The 19268-nt window shown below is 40.6% G+C and overlaps 1 protein-coding gene across 5 annotated transcripts in view; it reads left to right on the top strand.

Moving 5' to 3' along the window:
* Nucleotides 1-19268, top strand: part of LOC111255425 (serine/threonine-protein kinase SBK1-like) — a 77271-nt gene that overhangs the window by 28142 nt on the left and 29861 nt on the right. Inside the window, exon 1 of one of the 5 annotated variants that reach the window (XM_022817389.2) lies at nt 10579-10719. The exons of 2 other annotated variants lie outside the window; for them this stretch is intronic. The gene's annotated coding sequence lies outside the window, so the exon portion shown is untranslated. Of the gene's footprint in view, nt 1-10578; nt 10733-19268 lie in introns of those variants that run through there. 2 more of the 5 variants (XM_022817390.2, XM_086978322.1) reach the window with 2 other exon arrangements.

Genomic DNA, 19268 nt, shown 5'->3' with positions numbered 1-19268 from the left:
CCTTTCAACTTCTTGTCGACTGGAAATTAGTTCAGATACTTGTTTTTGTACAGGACTATTTTATGACACCTCATATAAATAAACTATCCATCTTTATCAAATACAACATCGCTAGACCTACCCTAAGAAGGCGGTTGACTGTGAGCACAATCTTCAAGCATTTCTAGACGCATTTTAGCACTAGTACATTACTCGGTGATACCCCGTAACGCAGTAATAAAGTAAACAAATACCCTAGTTAGTGAACCTGCAACGTCTATATGATTATGATCTGATGATGATTTTTTTTTGTTGATTTTTGTTAAGTTTAAAATAGGTTTCCACATAGCCCTGCGCGGCTTTTACGCGTGACGAACCGTAGGCCTGGTTGGTGTTCTTGTTTAGCTCGAAGTAGTCCTCGTACAGGCAAACCAACCGCTCCATTCGTCGACTACCTATCTGCAACGCCTCAATACAAAATAATAGAACGGACTATTGGCGATATTATGATTCTACCAGATCTGAACCGGGAACCACTTACCATTAGTAATTAGGCTTCTTCCTACTTTCGTTGTCGAACTGGCGCTCTTTACGTGACAGAATTGGTCGAACTGCCGTATCTCTTCTGTCAGTCTCATGAGCTTCTTTATTGTTACTGAGAGACTCGAGAGTTCTATTCGAGCTCCATACACGCGGTTGCAATCAGTACGTCCTGTTTGCCACAGGCACTGTGACTTCTTTGTCAGCAAATAGCTCTGCTAGCAAGTGAAAGCGAAACATGCTATCGAATAAGATTCTCCCTTCGGACGCTAGAAGTAAATACGGACAACCTGAGCGAACCTTGACGTGACAAGCTGGGCATTTAGTTGATATATCCCTAACAATTAAATACAATCAGCACCTTTTATTTAGGTCTTTTTATTTAGTAGTTGTAGTATCTGTCTCTGTTTTATTAGGAGAAACCTATCAGGCTCCAGACGTCCTGATAGACGCTCCATTCACTTTTTTGTCGTGTCAACAATATATCCTTGATGACATCAGTGGATCACTAAGCTGAACGGGTAGTTTGTGAAAATGATGCTGGTTAACATAAAAGGAACGCCGTATAGGTGTTAACTGCGTCTCACCTATGTTGGCATCATGACTGAGCAGCACACTGTAATCCCGTCAATAGCTTTATTTTATTATATTTGGACTATTATTACTATGTGAAAAGGTTTCTGAACTTATTTCTCTAGAGATGGCCAGGCACTTGGATCCGGAGTTGGAGCTAATCATACAGTAAGTTTTTCTCAACAGATCTATGAAATGGCAAAATAACTCTCTGTAACAATCCATTATAATAATCATTTTCCGATTTAAACCAATAATGGCTGCATGCTCATTTGCTTATGGCAAAGATAACTATTTAGATTATGCTATTTTATTATAGCAAAAACCCTATGCAGATATCGATATAAATTAACCATTGCGATACGTCGAGCCGATTGCGAATGCCGGATCACTTTTAATCTTGCGCGGGCTTTATCGTCCTTCCTATGGACAGTTCGAATAATACTGGCAAGAACGTTATGTCTGCTATCTGCTAAATTTCGTTCAGCTTTTTTGAGTGCACGTAGATGTTTTATCAGGAAAACATGGTCGTGGCACGACAATAACTAATAAGAAACATAAAGACATACATACTATATTAAGTTGTTTTGTCGATGTCAGACTGCAGAGTTACGGTGTTAGAGTTGCCCATTTCTACAAAGAACATAGCCCCTGTAGCGTGATTTCTGCGGACCGTTGATACCGTTCTTTACCTGTACTCTACGCTTGTCAATTATAGTTATCTTTGCAAGTTAGAGCAGCTTCAAGCTATTCGGACCCGTATCTACTATAAGTAATGTTCTTTAAATCTAATTTTTTTCATGGCTTCTTTAATACGTCACATACAGATACGTGACGGCTTGAACGCGTACGCGATTACGCGCTTGAAACAATGTCTATATTTGTCGAAGCTCACCGTTTGCATATCTCTCTACTTGACGTTTTCCCTTAATTTACTTCTGCTTTTCTACGGTGATATACTGCAATTGCTTCCGAAAACGGAGTCTGACTAATTACTATGAAAAACTTTGATTGGCATTAAGCATCAGAATTTGAATCAAAGGGTCAAAATTTCTACTTACAGATTGGGCTACCGCTATCGTGCATCTACTACAATAATTGGAATAGGGACTTACGCTGCTTACTTAAAGAGAAAATAGAAAAAGACCGCTTACGTTCTCTCAACAACTTTCGAACTGAACAAAGGTACGCGCAAAAGATCATAATGACTGGCGATACGCATTAGCGAACTTGCGACTCCTCAACGGCAACTTCTTGCGTCCGTGTGGATATCCTAAACTATATCGAAATTGAAAACAACGCCTACCTGATCTATTTTATCTGACATTGCTATTTTGTTAAAAAGAGGAAGAGCATTCAGCACTTTAGCAAAATTATAGCTGAAATACTATTATTATGCCTAAAAAAAACTAACTTAATATAATATCAAGTTCCTCGATGTGTAGCAGAGGTCTATCGCAGATAGTGCTACAAGGTATAATATGTTTTCCATAAGTTACTGCATCTTGATTTCAAATTTCATTAAAAAAAAAAAATGTACAAGGTGTTACCTTTTCAGCGTCAACTTCTGTTGAGATTTTTTTCTCTCCGACAAAGCATTTTTTACCTATATGATATCATTCGGTGTTTATACTGTGTTTTGTAATACTGCTACATCGAGTTTACCCTCGAAAGCAACGTTAATTGGGGGTACATCATAACAATTTGGGTTTGGTAATATGTATAGCGTTCCCGGCTGTGAAGAGGGTCAGCTTTGAAGTAGTTCAAATACAGACAGCAAGTTCCACACTTGGTTCTACCTAAGGGGTGTTTACGGAAATGGTGCCTGATGTCCAATGGGTTCGTCCACTCGCTGTCAAAAAGGTTGATCATATAAAGCGACTGGAAAAGCGTACCGCGGATATTATGTCTATTGAATACATGAGATCACAAGAATAGCGATATGGCCAGAATAGGCTAGAGAAATGCGTAAATCGATATTCAGACAACAAAAAGTGTGTCCGTAGATTTGTATTTCCTGTGCAATCAGATTAACGTATTGGTTTGTATCAGAATATCTATACTAAGGGGTGCTGGTATATATCTATATGTATAATAGTCGTAAGGATGTCCTGTAATTTATACATCAGTTTGGTGAGCGATTTTGGTGAGTTTGGTGGCAAGATCGAAAACAGCTGCATTCATTAAGTTAACATTCTAATTATCACAGTTAATTTTTAAACAATCCAGGGGCTTCAAAAAATCGAATACGCAGAAATTAATGGAAAATGCGTTTTTTTTTGCTCTTAAGTCAGCAATGGCCAGCTTTTCTTACCGTACTTAATTCAAGACATTGGACTTAAGCAAAAGCAGCTAATCTAATTACGAATGTTTCGGATTTTACATCCTATTCCCCCGTTGAATACTATTCTAGATAAGCAATTTAATAGGCTCGGTCCATCGTATCGTTCTTTGACATGTTTCGTGCCATTATACACAAGGTTCCCCGTTATTCTCACGTTCTGCGCTCTATTAGTTGAACGAAACCGTCAATTCTAAACAGGTGCGTTGTTGTAACAGGTGTAACAGTTGGCAAGGCAGAATATTCAGCAGTTCAGGAAACGTTGCTATAGATAACTAATATCCCGTAGACGCTCAATGTACTTCAAACTTATCCATCACCTATTCTCAAATAAGAATCATTCCTTTCATAGAGACGGCAACAAAGGCGCTTAACGAATAAAATGGTTCACTTTTACTAAGAAAGCATTTCATGGGCCATATCCGCTGGTCAAGAACTAAGTATGTGACACAGCCCACGTATTTATTCTAAACCACTTCGTTTGTTTTTTGGATTATGTATGAAAATAGAATCTCGTTCACCCGGCACAATTGGCTTACGTTACGTTACGTTGTTGCACACTCCCGTATCTCCCACGTAATCATTGATATTATTAAACGTTCAGCTCAGTCTTGCATTTTTGCTGCCAACAAACTCCTACAGTCTACTTTAGCGGTTCCGCTATATAAACTTGTTACAGCAACTATAATTACGGTTATTGATCGCCGGTATAGAAGCGACGCAACGTCACAGATTGTGAAGCCTGTCATAGCATTGCACCGTAACGATCCTGGTGGTGCACACTACACGTCTACGATGTGGATATGTGCCTAGGTGTAACTATATGTCATCTTAATAGCCACAAAAGCTGATAGAGGGCGCTCGCTGCCCGTCAAGGTCAGCGTTGTTTTCCTAGCACTTTATTCCACTTCCCATATTCTCTCTCTTTCTGATTGTTCCAAGCAAACATGGTGTAAACTTTTGATGAGAAATGACCAACCGTTTAGAGTTCCCTTCATTCGGCTATTGCTGAAGCTACCTGAATCCCTGCCACTTCCATTTTCGTCGCTGGGTGTTGGTCATCAGCGCGATTTCATGCACAGGTCAGATCGCGCGCTCGTAGGGATGCGTCAAACGCGATCTCCCGCTCATACACTTACGGACAGATAGCTTTATAGGTTTTTCTAGTCCCCCGATTTCTAGCCTTTGCTAGGGCACATGCCTGCTTCCCTGCCGCGCGTTACCCTCTATTGCCAATGGCGGCCGTTGTGAGAAGATATAAACGGCGCCTTTACGGTTTGCTCCGGCCTACCGCAACTGTATCGAAAGGCCAAATACATTTCCGTCACCACTTTAACATAGCCTTAACTCACAGCTGGGAAAAAGATCAACAGTGTTAGCAAACGTGCCAGGTCAATCTAGCTTGCAGCAAAGCCACTGCCGGTCGATGGAGACGGCTTGGGTAAAAAAAGATGGTATCTTGCTAATATGGCTATTTTTAGCTGAGCCATACACCGACCTTCTGAGGAGGTTAAAAGGTCGCTGGAATACCAGACATTAGGTATTTTTTAGTTCCACTAGTGATGGTTGCTGTGCTGCACTGACTGACCTGACAGTGTGCCGAAATGCGTGCTCTGATGATTTTATGCGATCTAATTTAATAAGAGCAATCTGTGAACGAACCCCACCAGCATTTCTACTGCTAATTTGGCATACCCAAGCACGCTGCCAGGTACAGGAATAGACCTCAAGTAGGGCTACAGAGACGGACACACATGGGTATTTGCATATATGGAGAACGGATATTGGATAGGAGGCCAAAACCGATGTATGCATGATATCATAGTTCGTATAGGAATTCTTTACAGTATTATACGTAGCTATGAAGCTAACGTTTAAGTTACGGTTAGGCGGATGTAACGGATAACTTAACGCATGAATGAGCGTACTAACATGCGTTGCCACCTAAATGCAAGAAATTAGAAGAAGGAAAATTATCTGATTATTAATTCAAGTCATGTAACTAACTAGTTGTTACCGGGAATTGTCATGCTGTGATCTCAGCTTCCTACTGAGATTATCTTAAAACTGCGCCGAATTCATTCATGTGATCCATGTGAACATAGAAACGTAAAATTCATGTTTAGCGTACGCTCATGAGGGCACGATATAAGTTGATTACCTTGAAAATAGAGTGTTCATTAAAAAGTGTTGATAAAGACAATGTTAGGTCGCTGTCTGTCCTTCATCAACAGACATGTTTTAGTGCACGGTACGTAGCCATTCCTTGGGGCTATTGTTTTGTGACGCTTTCATAATTTGTGATCTACGGCTTTATAGACAGATATGTCCATGGACATAAGGGTGCTTCTCCATAAAACCTCCATGTTTACCTCGTTAGTGTAGGAGGTGCATTTTATATAGGGAGACGATTTGACCGGTTTTATCTTAGTTGTGACATGACGTATCTCATAGCTCATATATCTCGGAAACGACTTTATAGATCATTTACTTTGAAACTGTGTCGGCACTTTGTCAGAGCCGGAAGTGAACCAGGTCTATCTATAAAATAATATATTCGTACTAGTCTGTACAAAGTGGGTAGAATTTTCAGTGAAACTTCTACATCATCAACAACTTAATATCGTGATGGTTAAGCTACTACTCACAAAACTTTGGCCGATCGACAGCTACCTAAGGTTTTATGTACTAATTTAGTATTTTCACCTTTGTAGAGAGCGGCGATTATATCCGGATACATTCTTATTCCACCTAAACGATATTAGGGGTCTAGCAAAACTTACGTTTCACAAAGTATGCTTTTACCAGGCAACAGTCGACTAATTTTCAGAAGTAACCATTTATCCCTCATTTTAGAGCTATGTTTCAGTTAACGGATCGTTCTCTAAGCAACACAGATGTACAAATACTAGAAAATACCATAGCAGACATGATCGACATACACATTTTTTCGTCGATACCAAAACAATTTGCTGTATTGTACGCAGAGAAATAAATATGCAATTTCTATATAAGATGCAGCCATTGTGCAGTCGTTTGCTTTGGTCTTCAGCAACAGTTGCGTACATGGGTCGACAGAGAAGTTAAAGGGTCTTGATAAGTAGTTGGCGGAAAGCGTGTTCAATATTAGATGCTAGCGTATGGCCGAGAGTAGATCGGGGGATACCGTTTTCGCGCAGGAACATTTTGCCTGGGCCAAAAAGCTGCGGTTTTTCTACTTTCCGTAATTGTGTGGGTAGCAATGGGTCACCAGGCGCTGGCAGTGACTGCTAGAACCTTTGTTAAACAGCAATGAATGATCTTTCGACGGAATCATCGGATATGGGAAGATACTTGCAAGGTAGCCTAGTATATACTCTAAAAAGAAATCATGCCGGACAGCTGACTTGTAGTCAGTATCAGCGGTAGCGTTTTTTTACTTTGTTCAATAGTTATTTAGTTGCGTATAATGTACCCGCATAGAAGCAGGTTATACAAAAAGTAAAGCGAAACAAAGACTCTGTTCGGTAAAACTGGTCTAGCAGGTTTTCTGTGTTTCCTGAAGCACAGCGAGATGTGTTGTGCACGTCTGTGTGGTGCACGTCTGTGCGGCGCACGCAATCAGCAAAAAGATTACGCAAGCCAAAAATAAGGGTTGTTGTGGCCTTTATATTCGCTGTTTTCGGATCCCAATTCGAAAAACAAAATAAATTTTTCGAGGTTGCCAGATAAAGCATACACTTTATCCAACACAAGGGTCTTACGCTTCACCGAATATTTCGATGAAGTTAGTTTGTTTCAGTGTGTCTACTGGCTCAACTCAGTCAATCAGTTACCTTGCTTCAGTAGCTCTGCTTATGGTCTAGTTACTATTAATTTACTCCACGGACCGCATCCAACATAACTATACCTATATGAGAGTTATCCACCTGAAAAGGTTCAGTTATCGCAGGGTTGCAGTGATCGCGTCCTTTTCATATTAAAGTGCCTACTCATTGCATTTTTCATTTTTTTTTATCAGTTAGGCCATACTTCTCGTTAAGATATGTTGTTGTTCCACTGCGATTATTCCATTATCACGTTGGACATATTTCATCATCGAATAGAAAAGAGCTATGAAACTGTGATTTAAAAGTGTTCAATATATACCCAAAATAAATTTTGGTTACGCCTGCATATTGAAAGCTGCTGGTAATCTTACCTTGCACACGACGCCAGTCTACCGCTGAGATCTCAGCTAAGCCAGACTCTGACGCAAGCGGATACTTAGATTGATTACTATCCTCCTCAGCCTCTTTATTCCTGCTTTCATATTACATATTCTAGCGAATCGAACAGCTTACGGCATTTGTCCTATTTTCCTATATTTACCACAATCTATACGTTTCTTAGCCTCTACAAATATATAACTCAATAATTTTGCTAAGGATTGCTATTTTGATTGAAGCATCTACTTTCGTTTCGTAGAGTGCGCTTTAAGCATCTATTCAATCTATAACTAATGTCGTATCTGCAAGTTACTTTAAGACGAAACCCTATTGCGAAAAACCCGATCGAACTAACCACTTTACCTAGACCATGTTAGGGGAGCAAATTATCCAATATTCATACTCGCAGATAGACGCTGTTTTCGAATAATATAGTAAACATGAAAGCTACAATATTTTACACGGAAAACTGGCTACGCCATTGTTTCTTCGCCGTGAATGGTGACCGAGGCCATTAATTAAAAGTTACACAACTCCTTGTAATAAATTACACAGGTCGTATACTATATAGGGAGCTTTTTCATGACAGTATGTTTCAAATTCGAGATTAACGAAAGATAAGTCTTGGAATACGGAAGGTCATATATAGGCACCAGGTTAAGGAAGTGTCTTCATGCTAAAAGGTCTTTTTTTTAATGTGCGCGGCGGCTTCGACCGTACGGGAGATCGGCGTTGAAGAAACTTATTGAGGAATTGTCAATGTATTTTTCGATGTAATTTCAATGTAATCGATTGTACCGTTTGTTTGTTCTACTGCTTCACATGCGCGTACTTCTGATTATACTTGGCATAATTTGTTAATTGTGTACCATAAATTAAATGTTACGAAAGAAGGATATCAGCTGAAATGGGCTACCACTTAGATATGTCATACATTTGCTTTCTCTGAAGCTATTTCATTTTTTTCCACGCAATCACTACTGATTACTTTTGTCGTACAATCCGAATACGCAATTCTATCGATGACCTTCACTAGTGTAATGCCAATGCTGAGTAGGCCATCGTGAGTTTGGTTTGGGCTAAAGGCCGGCCTCGTAAACCTTTCTCGAACTTTGACCTTTATTGGGTCGATGGGTACCGGTTACGCATCATTAGATTCAACAGCATTGGGTGCAGTTGTGCAAGGTACTAGTATACCTCGTTGGTCACGCAACAGGAACCTTGTATCCAGGTATTTTTACCACAATTGAAATTAAACCTTTATATATATACATATACATATATATTGAGGTTTCATTAAGTGAAGCGGAGCTTAGTCTGGTTTCGGCTCGACAGCTATTCTGTAGTAGAAGTTCGAAAACCTTTACCTAGCCGGACAATCATATTCGTGTTAAGGCATTTACGGTATAGAACAAATAACAGTTACCGCAAAATCGATTGGCAATTGTATGCCATCCAGCTTTGTACGTTAGCAGCAAGTCAACTTCAACCTGATGGGATACCCAATCCTAACGTGAGAACCCTTAATGAAACTATGTGGATATGCATTCTTTTGATGCTTTAGTATCTTTATTGCAATACGTTGTTCTATACATACGTGACGCAGCCTACCTCTTTTCATCCTTTTCGTTTCTGCATATCGTTCTCTTCTCCCAACACAGCAGCTTACCTGAAGTTCAACAACATCATACGCCTATGCAATCTGTTGCAAGTGCACTCCATTTTGCTCCGTTAAAGCACAAGCGCCGACCATGTCCTGTACTTTGCATTGTAATTGGCCGCATCTGCCTTGGCCTGAGTCCGTCTATTTTCTTTTAGTAAACGCGAACGGTTCCATTAACCCTATACACTTGCTGCGATGAAAGCCACATCCCATATCCTTTCCATTTTGCTATAGCATCATCACGTTGCGGACCAAATTGCAGAATAGCAGCGGCGACAATGGTTGCACCGTTCGTGTGGTAGCGTGCGTGCCTAATTTGCGTCATCTACAACGGACTACTGGTTTAGGCTCCGTAAGGTCCCTCTATCCCTACAAATGTCAGGGGTCACCGCCATCCGGTGCGTTCCTATGCAGATCCTGGCTCACTCCTAAGCAGTTTTACAGGTTATCAAGGCAAACACTGCTGCCATCCCGCGCTTGTGAGGTACCCTTCGCTTCGTTGGAACAGACGAGCAGCCCATAGCTAGCTGCCAGCTAGCAAGCTCTTTAGCGAATGGCCTTTCCCTCAATAGGGAAAGGCTCGCCGAGCCTGGCGAGGGTCTCCTTCTTCAAACCATGTAGAAGATCCTGCTCGACAGCCGGCTGCTTTTTGGGGGGCACAGAAACACTGAGCCGTTAGCCACGAGTGGTGTCCGTCACATCGAATGAATGCGCGCCCACGACGCGCTTCCGTCGAGCAAATCGTGCAACGTAGAGTAACAGCAATGGTACTCGTGTTCGTGCGCTATTTCGTATCGTACTCGTGGAAGTAACTTGCAAAGTGATGAAATTTCGAAAACTTTTACCAACGTTCAGCAACCCGTCAATCTTGCTAAAGTGATAAGAAAGCGAAAGGGGTCGAGAGTGAGGAAAGGAGGAGTGTGTCTTGTTTTTTTGTTACAAACATCAAACCCAAGCAAATTTAGCAGCTATTTTCGTTGATCTGTGTCGCGTATGCAACAATGCGATAGAAGTTTATTTCGATCACGTTTGTCCCAACGAAAAGACGTAATTAATTCATTATTCATGTGCCTGTGAGGACGACGTCCACTTCACAGATTTAACTGAACTGTTGGCGGTGCCACCGAAAGAAGTACACGTAACTGCACACATGTATGGACCTATTTAGAGTCTTGCGTTATAGGTCAACAGGCAGAGAATCAAAGGCAGAGCAAAGTGAAGAAGCCCTTTCATCAGTTGTTCGAAGTGGATTGTTGTGTTTGTTGCGAATCTTTTAGTAGCTGGTAGTTTGTTAATAGGTCGCCTACAACAGGATACCATCGCGTTGGCTTGCATACAACCTAGGAAGAAATATTTGTGATAGTGTCAATAATTGGCATCGTAATAATAAGACATCGACAATAACAATAGCTAAAAGCACAGCTGCCAGCCAATCGGTTAGTCTTTACGGTTAGTTTCAATTTCTCGATAAACATTACATTTTTGCATAATTTCCACTGTTTATAAGTATCTTCTTTTGGCGCTCGTTTGTGTAGACGCTGCACTAGTAGTGTCGATGTACATTGAAACGTATATGCATTCTTTTCCCTAAAATAAGTTAACTCGAAACTTACCGACTAGTGGAACTGTATAGACGCAATGATACTCAGCTTCCTTACTACCTTATTGAATCCTATAAAGCGCTCTTATAGATCTATTACATAATTATGCGTCTGCCTACGAACGGCTCAACGCGTTTAGCAAAGAGCACTGTCCGACCGCTTGAAACTAACTGGTCGGGAAACAGCCGACTGCTTATTTGTATTTCTTTTCTTTAATTTAGTATGCGCGTGTCGACGTCGTCCGAGCCCTGAAGAACTTTGTACATTTTGGGCATACAGAATCACCGGGCTTGAAGAAGTCGATTTAAACACTCGATTCTATTAGAAACATGGGCTTTTTTCATCGTTCTCCTTCTTCCTTTTTTTCTATTGAGTTCATTCGGACGACCATCGTTGCCCACTCGCGAGATGATCGTGACTTCGTGTTCAGGGCTTCTCTATTCCAGCGACTTTTAATGCAACTAGAGCGATAACGGGCGAAATACGGAGAGACAACGACACGGGCAAATTGCCCGGCCTGGTGCGAAAGGACCCCACTAAATTTGATTCATAATCGAGAAACTTCAGTGGTCATTTTTACGCTATCTTTGATTCTGGCCCGGCCAGCGTCGCTTCCACCACATCTCTTCTAACATTTTGTCCGATGCTTTGTTGTTGCTATCATCCCTATGGACCTCATCTAAAATATGCTTCCACTTCCGGAAAGCACCGGTAGCTTCGCCACCCTCTATTCTTTAGTACACTGCGGCTACTATCGACAGGAATTTTTGCCCCCTTATCAATGGTACAATATTTGACCATGGGAGGGTTTAAATGTAAGCTTGACAAAAGCGTTGGTGACGCTGGTGATAATTAAATGAATACAGTGATTCAGTGAATGGCGATTTACCTTCTTCTGTCGAATAAAGAACTGTCAATATTCTAGGGTCCAAAACCTTTAGAGAAAAGGAAAATTATTTTAAGTTCCGATATGTTCAGTTGGCAATTTAGGGGAAAAGTAAACTTTGAATTAAGCCTATTTGTAATTAAAGTGTCCGAAATAAAGGCATGGGCAATTTTTGTCAACTAACTGACATATCCTAATACATTGAATACGTTCGAGATGATTAACAGTGTCTCTCCCACGCTACAATGTTACGAAATTCACTGCGTATCATTTGAGAATTGACACCGGTTATCTTCCGTGACACCTCATCACGCTCACAGAGCGCTTAAGCTTACATGTCCAGTACTTTTAGACGCACGCCATTGTCGTATCTGCGGTTCGTGTTGCACGTTCGGACGTCGCAACCGTTATCCTTGTAACAAATACAAACCTCTCAGTTAGTCCGCTGTTTGCGGCGTGCCTAATAAAGTCCATATCGGTTAAACTTCATAGCCTTCTACTTCAAAGCACACTACGCCGATACCTGTACAGTCGTCCGCGAGTTATAACGGTTTCGTCAACAATAAGAATGAATATCAAGATCGAGCCCCGTCTGTCGCGTATCGATCCGTACTCCTCGTTCGTTGTTAAGTATTGCCATTGACGACATTCGCCTTGCTTACTTTTACATACAATATACGTGATACAATTATTTCCCCTTTGTTATTCTAGCAATGGACATACGCGATTCTATTCATATCGTGCTCTAATAGGAAACAGAACACGGATAAAGCACACAAGTCTTAAACACTCTAATGAGAAATTATCGATCTGTCACTTCCTTCTTTTAGCACGCACCCACCCAAGGAGGCTTTCAGTAGCTTATTAGCGTATCCTGTAGCGTAAAACTTGCAGTTTTAAAGTGACAGTTATAATTGGCGAAGACCTACCCATCGTCCGTTATAACCCATGACCAGTAATAGGGATGGCGGCACAAGAGTGTTTAGAATTTAATAAAAATACCATATTGTTTAAACTAGCTATTTCGATTGGCTCTTCACCTGTTATTATTGTTAGTATCAATCTTTTTTTTCTTCCTTAACATCTCTGTTGCCGCCGGTAACATCTGTCTGTACGACAATGAGGCCCGTTTCCGTAAGGGCCATTTTTGGGGATTTGGAATTGTTTGCTTTATTTATGTTCGGCATTATTTTGTCGGGGCTGAGCGGTACATTAATTTTTTTTGACTTTTCAAATGAAGTGCCAAAAATTCAGCTGAGAGCTATGTAAAATCTGAAATTTAGATAGAAAAAAAGATACTTTACCGCAAAATTAGATTTTTATCAAAGTTTTATAGTTTTTTTTTTTGCAAATTTTCCTCATCAGGGGTATTACAATTTTTAAAAATTTATGGAATATAGCAATTTAAGCATAAATATCATTTGAAGATAAATTTAAATAGTAGATTTTGGAGTGGCGAATTGAAATGCTATAGATAAATTTATATTTTCGTTTCATACTGCCCTCTGAAGGGCAACATTTTAACACTGGTTTATGGGAGATATTATTTTTTTTTTTCTCTTTCGAAAAATTAAGCCAGAATGTTAAATATATGTTTATATATAAAAATTTACAGCTCATGATATACAAAAAGCCGTTTTCACCTTTGTAGAACTTTTACCCATTTAGGGACATAGGCTATTTTGACCGTGTTCTTTTAATACAACATTTTTATACACGTCGACTGCAAAGTTGTACGACTGACGAGAGCTATATTTAGTGGTGTACCTATTTCCTTGTAGTGCCTTGTTAGTAAATAATAATGACAATTTGACAAAAGCTTCTAGAAAACTCTGACATTTTCGGTCCTTAATAGTGATTAGTAATTTTCGGTGGGTATAGCTAAAGCATAATTGCTAAAATGGATATTCGTTTTGATAACGCCGAAAGATCCATTTTTAAATTAATTTTCTATGTACATGAAAATAACGGTTTTTAGGTATTTGAGTGCTTTTCTGAACAAACATTTTTAATAAAAATGTCGATTGAAAAGTTATAACTACTATACATTGTGGCTACCATCTTTTCACTGGAACTGCTTTTTAAAATATTTTCTATGTTAAATATAAAAATATAATGTTTGTCTAAGTCAAAACAAAACGCTCTTTACAGTTTTTTTCGCTGCCGATTGAAGGATTTCGACAAACTGACTGAAGATGCAATATGTATTCGTAGAGTGAAAAGGGGTGCGCTGGCATAAAAAAACGCATTATATGACCTGTTGTCTGTCTTGTGTAACAGTAGTATGAAAGTACCTTCTGAGCTATTTTTCATTGCTTTCGCACATTTTTTTAAAATGGAAGTCTATTTGAAAGTTGCAGCAGTAGGTGTGACAAACATTTTTCCCTAAAATATAATTCATAATTTTTTTTAGATAACCCCCCTTTTTTTTTTCTTCTCTGTGGATGAAAATTTTTCTGCCGAGAAGTCTATGTAAGGGGAATTTTTCCTGATCCCAATCAAAAGGTCTCAACTAACCTAATTGAAAAATGATATAAGTCTCGTTTTAATGTCGAAAATACTGTTCATTCAAACAAACCATTCAGTATGGCGTCTCTTTAAAGGACGTTTTTTCTGCTGCCATTTAATAAATCTTGACGAGCCATGCAAAATGGCATATGTGTCATTATGACTGAAGTTTGTTTTTTTGAAGTGAAAAAAACAAGAATCCGAATGTCACATTTGCTATAACTCATGCGGTCAAAATGCCTTTTAAGAGCTTCCTTAACTGAAAACTTCAATTATGACGTCTCAGGAACGGTATTAATATCGCGTTGGTTAGTAGGCTAGAAAGTTGTAGCTTCTGTTAACCATAAAACTGATTATAAGTCAGCAAACGGTCGAATTGATTAAAGTATATTGTTGCAACATTGGCTGACCGTAGTCGTCATCAGCCGACTGCTGATTTTCATCGATGACTGACTACATACACGTGCATCACTGCAATGTCAGCCGATGGCCGACTCCATTTACGTGCGTCAACGAAATGTCGGCCATCGGCCAACTTTATTTATGTACATCATTGTAACGTTGGCTGAGCGTATTCGCGTGCTTGCCAGGAACAAAAACAATTAATTAACGTACGTTCCTGAGACGTTCGCCGATAACCGATGGTATACATATGCGCCTGAAAAACGAAATCAATTCAGAAAGCCTCCGCACGTCACCAAAGCGCAAAAATTTAGTTACCATTATTATTATTATTATAGTTCCTAATTGACACACAGCTCACAACTTCGGAAAATAGACTCTCGTGATTTACATAACCTAAAACAGCTCAGAGCATCGCTATAGGGCAGCTTATTCAGTAAAGCCGCTGAACTTCGTCCACTACGTTATCGCTCGGATTCGTTTAGGGAGAATATTGTTCACGTCGTAAGGCAAACAAACAAATCCGTGTCCCTCAAATAACTCCATTTCGATAAGTATACTAGCGGCATGTCAAAGTATGCCAATAAGTCACATACTGGCAACGCGTCGAGAGGAACCAGAAAGTATACTTGCACTGAGACCGGCTCCAGCATCGCTTGGGTTAAGTCGAGGTATTAACGATGATCTTCGAGGTAATGAAGATGAACACTAAACTAGCTGACTGATACCTAATTGTTGCGTCTGCCACTTTGTCCCTGTCTCCAACACTGTAGTCTTCCATCCCATCTCCCCATTGTGTATTCACTGATCCATGTTAGCGAGCACTGTTGAAACCGGCGCCTTCCTCATGAGCATCTGTATTTACATAGCTTGCTGCCACCGTATGAAAGAAAGAGCAGAGTTGGCAGCAGCTTTGGTGGCGTTTGGTTGTAGCAGAGACTATTGGTTTTTTTCGCCTCTCACTGGGCCTCAGTTCTCACGTGGTTCTTCTGTTTCAGGGCGGTGCCGCGTATACAGCACACGGGAGCTTGTGGATATGCGCAGGAGATCGCTTAGCCCCTTACCTTCTGCTTGCCCCCTTCCTGTTTACTTTCCTCGTAACTTCACCCCAACCTTGCTTGCTCTCTGCCACTACTTCCCAAATGCCCCTAATTCCGCTAATGAATAAAGTGCTGTGACTGCCACCGTTCAGCCTGCTATCCATGCCCAGCTAATGAGTACTCTCGTCGCTCGTACGAGAAAAACGCCAAAGGCATATTCATTGATATGAGTCAACCAATAATGACAATATCACAATTTTAGTCTTGTTTTTTTAATTTAAGGAACGGCCACCGGGGCTCATTGCAGTACAATAGCACCAGGCAAACGGTGCACTCATGTATTATAGTACGTCCATAACGTATCTTGCGTTCTTGCTCGCTTAGTAAACATATATACATGTATACAATATTGTCGATTTAAATAGAAAGCACTGAATGAAGCACCGCGTAAACAAATACGGATGACCGCTGCCGTTTTCGTTGTTGTTATTATATCATATAACTGCTGAAGTTTGTTAGAATTTTTCAATGGCCCATAATAACCCAGAAGTATGCGGTTATAATTTGATTTTACCTAGGTGTTAAGGCTTTGTTAATGGCGCGTATAGTAAGTCAGCATAAACGATAAGCTCTTTGAGAAAGATGAATGTTTTAGGGATGCGAATTTCCGTGAGGTATATCAATGCATAGCATGAGAACGTCATCGCTGTATGGCCACCGTAATCACGTCTGTGCACAAGTTGCGTTGTCTCTAAGGCTATGCGAAACGGAAAACGTATTTCCTATTATAGATATTACATATGCATATGATGAAGAATCGATGCTGGTGACCTCATGCCGCAAAGCAACACTTCAGCTATCGTCTTGTAAAATTTCATCATCAGCACGAAGCTTCTGATTACTCATCGAATCCACTAACGCAGTTGCTAGAGTCGGTAGACGGTCAGGCAAATGCACCAGACCATTCCATCATTTAGTCTATATAGTAGATAGACTTATAGTAGATAAGTGCGAACAGTGAGTACTAGCTTTTATTGTGTGGATAACCTGTTGTTATCGGTTTGTCAAAGGGCTTTAATTGGCTGTAGCCTTGACTGCCGGCCCTATGGGAACAAGGAAAATAATACTACTAATATTGTGATTGTTTCGCTTATCGAAAACGCGCGAGCTACTCAACTCTGACGTCAGTTACGCGCTGTTACCGATACTGAAGCCAGCAAAGAAAACAGCAGCAACTAGATATTGCGCCTCGACGGGCATAAACCCATTCTCACCGATAGCACTAATGTATAGTATACCGCCGATTCTAAAACAGTCTTATCTTTCGCCGGGTGCTGTGCGACCGGTCAGTTGCTGTTGACAGTATCCTTTCGTTCGCTGAATGCAACGCACAAGTGGTCCGGAAAGCAAAACAGTGGGCACGCCGTAACACGTAAATAATGCACCTTTTTAATATGGACTGTATCTTCAACGTGGCGGCGGTGATGCTGCCTATGTTGTTTACATAGGTACATATTTAACTGGCGACGGAAAAGGTAGCAGAGCTGAGTCTTTCCGCACTGCATTACTTACGCTCCATGATGGCTGTTATCGAATTTTGATCGAGTCTTCTTATATGTAAGCGACGTTTACTGCGGCTAGTATATATGTAGTTTTAATAATAAGCTTTTTGTATCAACTAGTCCACAGATGATAGTTACGTATATAGGAAGATGCGACCATACATGGTATGAGAACAAATGACGTCACTTTAAACTGCGAACATTAATGATCGTCAGTGATTTCCAGAGGTCGTGTAGTTGACGTCTTAGGCTAAAGTTTGAGCGAATCTGCGGCCACTTTTGATAGTTGGTGTGTGCCTGCTCAGTAGGACCTAACAAAGGGCTAGCAAAATCTATCCTCTCGTAGCGACAATATAAAGAAGAGGGAGCGAGATAGACGGGGAAATTTTTGAAACTCTCTAGGTACGTATGAGTGTATGTCGGCGATAATCCAAATATACTTCTATACAAGGGTGTGAAGAGACGAACCACAGGCCTGTGGCTTACAACAAGAGTGTCTGACATACCTGATGCAAAAAGACAACCAATCACTCGTTTATCAAGGAAGAGCCGCACTAGTGTGCTGTCAAATTATAGAAAATACGAGATATACACAAAAGGTAATCGAACTCCATAAACAATTCCAGTGGCGGCTTGTGTAGAAGCGATTAACAAATTGGGTGATCGAGGCATAGAATGCTTAGTCCGAATCACTGATTGGGCTTGATACGGGCTTCGTTACTGCTACTAAGATATGTATGAGATCAACCTTCGGTTAGGGGAAAGAGTAAGAATAGAGTTATTATAGCATTCGTTAGCATTAGCATGAAAAGTGTCCTGAAGTAAGATGAAATCTAGGACCGAGGGCAGTGTATTGTAGGTTATTCGAATTAGTTGAATTCTGCTGGTGTTGTAGTGGCCTTTACTTCAGTGCATGACCCACGTACTCGACGGCTTGATACCATAACTTACCTGTCACTAAACAATAACGTCTTATAATTTAGTCAAGAAGTTGGCAAACGCATGCAGCTAAAAACTGACTGCCAACGGCAGACGAGAACCGTTCAAATGATCCAGTTAACAAACCCACAAAAAACACGGACGGAGGTAGTGCAGTAAGTTTTGATTCAGCGTGACGGACCAAGCTGATGGCTCCTCGGGGTTGTTATTATCCCCATCCCCGCCGCTGCATTTACCCGATGTAATTCACTAAAACCACGTTCCTGATACGAAGCTGTGCTCATAGCGTAGAGAAACGCGTCGTTAACAGAGCAACCTTTGTTGTTAATGATGCACTATAAATAGCTTTCTTTGTCCACTCTATAACACTAGCTAAAGACAATTGTGTAAATAGTCTAGATTTATATAATGACTATCGGGGAATCGTTGGCCTACATATTAGCTGGTAGGCACGACGCGGCTGAAGGGGCGTAAGGAAGCAATTTTAAAGGAGCATTTTTTGCATTGGTAAATGAGGCGAGAGCAGCAAATGAACGTTCCTTTTCGCTGATAACCATTGTGCAACAGCAAGGCGGTCGCATACGTGCTCAGTGTATTTTGATGTATAGGTGATTTGCACGTAGCAAACAGAACGCTTCAAAGTGCTCATGATGGGGCACAAGCAGATTATTATATTTAAAGATCCGAAACTTACTATTGCTATCATTGGAGAGACAGTGAAAAACTGATCTCGGCCCATGATACCGTTATCAGCATTGGCAACGGCCACAGAGGCTGCAGCTTCAGTAGCAGCAGCGATAGCAACGTGTCCAGCTGTAAGGGCAACAGTAAATAGAGTAGCAGATAAAGGTCTGCAGATGAGAGCACCCATGAACGCCGAGGTCGGCAAGCTGTCAACATTAATACTAACAATCACTACAGGCAACTTTCCTGCCACCACTACTTTTGTGAAGAAGGGAAAAATTAGGTATTTTCAGACAGCAAGCCCCCGGAAAAATCCAGAAGATTCACATTGTAGGAATCCAACTATACATCACTCAGAAACAG

This window comes from Varroa destructor, unplaced genomic scaffold (assembly GCF_002443255.2).
Source record: "Varroa destructor unplaced genomic scaffold, Vdes_3.0 BEIS01000001.1, whole genome shotgun sequence".
Lineage (NCBI taxonomy): Eukaryota > Metazoa > Arthropoda > Arachnida > Mesostigmata > Varroidae > Varroa > Varroa destructor.
This window is presented reverse-complemented; position numbering and strand designations above follow the sequence as displayed.